Raw genomic sequence first — 3,625 nt, 5'->3', positions numbered from 1 at the left:
CCCACTCACACATGGAATCCAGATCCATCCTCCAGGTCGAACTCCAGCTTCAGATCGCTGATGCCCACCTCTAAGACATTAACCCCACCCAGCCTCGCACCTGCGAGACTATGTTCTTATCTCCCCCTCCCGCGACTGTCTATCAAGGGCATGAGGCACCGCATCCACAGGTCATGGGTATCCTGCTTTCTGCTCTCTGCTTAGTCCAGACCCTCACTGTTTCTTCCATTGCAGCGGTTCTCAACCTGTGGGTCGCGAGGCCTTTGGCGGTTGAACGACCCTTTCACAGGGGTCGCCTAAGACCATCCTGCATCTCAGATATTTACATTACGATTCATAACAGTAGCAACATTACAGTTATGAAGTAGCAACGAAAATAATTTTATGGTTGGGTCACAACATGAGGAACTATATTTAAAGGGCCAGAAGGTTGAGAACCACTGCATTAGACTCAGCTGTCTCCCTGGCCTTCCTCCTCTCTAGCTGATTCCCCACACAGCAGCCAGAGGGCTCTGTCTAAAATATATGCTCAGTTATGTCTTTCCAGCTAACCTTTAAGGGTGGGTCATGCTGTGCGTGAGCGACTCACCTCCTGTGTCTTCCTCTGCTCCACTCTCTGAACTCTGACACACCCAGCTCAGAAGTCACTCCCCCCACCCCCGCAAGCCTGCCCTGACCTCCCTAGAGAGCCTGTCATTCTCTTACAGTCTGTGCAATGTACTTATTTACCCCTTGATCCCCTTACCTAAGGAAGGAGAGCTAACCTTCTCTCCAAGGAGCCATAGTCCCAGGAGATGAAAGAGCTGTTCCTACAACTCATGGCAGCATCTTTGTGATTCTGTGGCTCCCAATGGCTTCGCTAATACTGTATCTTGAAAGGCCTCACTCACTACTCAGGTATGGCCTGGAGCTCAGCAGCATGGCAACACCTGGGAGCTTGTTAGAAATGCGAATCTCTGTTCCCGCCCCACACCTCTGAGTCAGAATCTGCACTTTAACAAGATTCCCAAGTAGTTTTATGCATATGTAAGCTTAAGAAGCATTGGTGTAAGGGTTATTGATATCAAGAGTTAAAATACAAAGTATAAAACCCTGTTGCTTCCTGGGGACAGAGGTGTTTAATGGGCCAGATTCCGGAGGTGTGCTGGTTCCTCACCCTCAGTTCCCGGCTCCAGTGTGAGTTGGCGACACCTGGGACCACAAGCATGTGCCTGAGTGTGGACCCAGGGGGAGCTCACCCTCTACTCCCTGGAGCCATCCAGGCGGGTGTCCACAGGATGTGACATCTCTATCTTTTCTTTTTTAAATGTATTTTATTGATTTTTTTTTACAGAGAGGAAGGGAGAGGGATAGAGAGTTAGAAATATCAATGAGAGAGAAACATCGATCAGCTGCCTCCTGCACACTCCCCACTGGGGATGTCCCCGAAACCAAGGTACATGCCCTTGACCGGAATCGAACCTGGGACCCTTCAGTCTGCAGGCCGATGCTCTATCCACTGAGCCAAACCGGTTAGGGCTCTATCTTTTGCCTCAGAGGAAATTGACATGTTCGGCACGGAGTGGTCTTATGGCTGATTAAGAACCCTTAGACTAGAGCACCCCCTCCTACTCTCTGAGCTCCCTGAAGGTGTGTCCTGTTGACCGTCCATTACCAGACACATGGCAGGTGCTCAATAAATGTTTATGGTCGGACTTTGGCTTAAGTGATGTATAGTGTGCTTTCCCATGTCTCCCAGGTCAGCACAGTGTGTAATCCCACCGATTTTAACAGGACAACTTAATCATGACAGAATTCCAGGAACTTTATCAGCACTTAAAGTTATTTCTTTTAGCCCAAACTTCTGGCCCTTCAAATACAGTTCTCAACCTTTTGGCCCTTTAAATACAGTTCCTCATATTGTGACCCAACCATAAAATTATTTTCGTTGCTACTTCATAACTGTAATGTTGCTACTGTTATGAATTGTAATGTAAATATCTGATATGCAGGATGGTCTTAGGTGACCCCTGTGAAAGGGTCATTCGACCGCCAAAGGGGTCGAAACCCACAGGTTGAGAACCGCTGTTTTAGCCAAAAGTATCTACAAGGTCAACATCAACATTACTACAACTCCTGGGAAGCTTCACTCAGTACATTGTAAATATATACCTGGACTTTCAAGCAAAGAGAAAGGATGTACCTAATGTTTTAGATGGAGGTCCTATAGGAATAGTCCTGCTGGGAGGTTGGACATTGGCCTGTTGGGTTGGCTTCTGTTGCCTAATGACCCAACGTCTTGAAGACCCTTGTTTCATATACTTTGTCTGGTTTTAGTTATCTCAGGAGGGAAGGTGAATCTGGCCCCTTTCACTCTGCCCTGGCCAGGAGTGGAGGTTTCCCACTTTATCTATAAACACACAGTATTTTTATGGTGTCTCAGTACTCACTGAATTACCCAGGAGTGGGCTACTATTAAAATTGAGGGACAACTCTTCTGTGTTTTGTTGGGACCTTAGCAGGAATTATCACCACGGTGTAAAATCATGATGACGATGCAATGTGAGTCGTGGTACTTGAGTGGCCAGTACACCACCCAGTTCCAGTCTACAGTTGGGAATGCACGTTCACAATGACTCTTCGTACGTGTGCAACCACCTGGCTCCTTTGGAATGCTTTTTAGTGTAGCCCTGCTAGGACATTTACACACTCAAGGGCATAGGATTCTATTACAATTTTCCATTTGTTTCTCCTTTATATTACAGTGAAGAGATTTTATTGAGCGTGGTGAAGTTACATTTAATAGAGTAGACTATGTTAGCTATAAGTTCCACTTCAGGAAAGCAGAGTGGGCATTAGAAATGATTGACGGAAAAAGGGATGTTGTGTCCCTGGGGGAGATGTGGGTTGTTTCCTGAGAAGGAGGCTTTCGCCCTTGTTCCTAATGGGACGAGCTCGGAGCTGAGGCCAGACCTCAGAGGGAGAGCGCTGTGCGGTGCGCTCAGGCTGAAAGGCCTTAGACAGCCCAGCAGAGCCCCTGCCATGGAGCAGGACAGCACGGTGATACCGAGGGGCAGGGGGGTTGGGACAGCTCAGTAACCATCCAGTGAAACCAGAAGGGGTGGTGGGTGTCGTGGTGGGGGTGCCATCGTGGATCATATGATGAAGAGGACCACTTCGGCCTCCATCCTTGACCTTTTGGCTCCTCAGAGCACTTTGGAATCTGCACACAACCTCATGGAAAAGTAGGGGGAGGAGCAAGGGAGGTTGAAAATTAAGTTTCCACCAACCAGTGGATTAGGGACTTATAATAAAAATTAGAGGCCTGGTGCACAAAAATTTGTGGACTCAGAAGGTCCCTCAGCCCGGCCTATGCCCTCTTGCAGTCTGGGACCCCTCAGAGGATGTCCACCTACTGGCTTAGGCCTGCTCCCCGGGGGATTGGGCCTAAGCTGGCAGTCAGACATCCCTCTGGCAGCCCGGCAACCCTTGGGGATGGTCCACTTGCCAGCGGGGAGCAGGCCTAAGCTGCAGTCGGACATCCTTATCGCTGCTGAGGAGGCGGGAGAGGCTCCCACCACCACCGCTCTACTGGCAGCCATCAGCCTGGCTTGTGGATGAGCAGAGCTCCCTCATGTGGGAGCAC

The sequence above is a fragment of the Myotis davidii genome, unplaced genomic scaffold (assembly GCF_000327345.1).
Source record: "Myotis davidii unplaced genomic scaffold, ASM32734v1 scaffold44, whole genome shotgun sequence".
Taxonomy (NCBI): Eukaryota; Metazoa; Chordata; class Mammalia; order Chiroptera; family Vespertilionidae; genus Myotis; species Myotis davidii.
Note: the sequence above shows the minus strand (reverse complement) of the source record.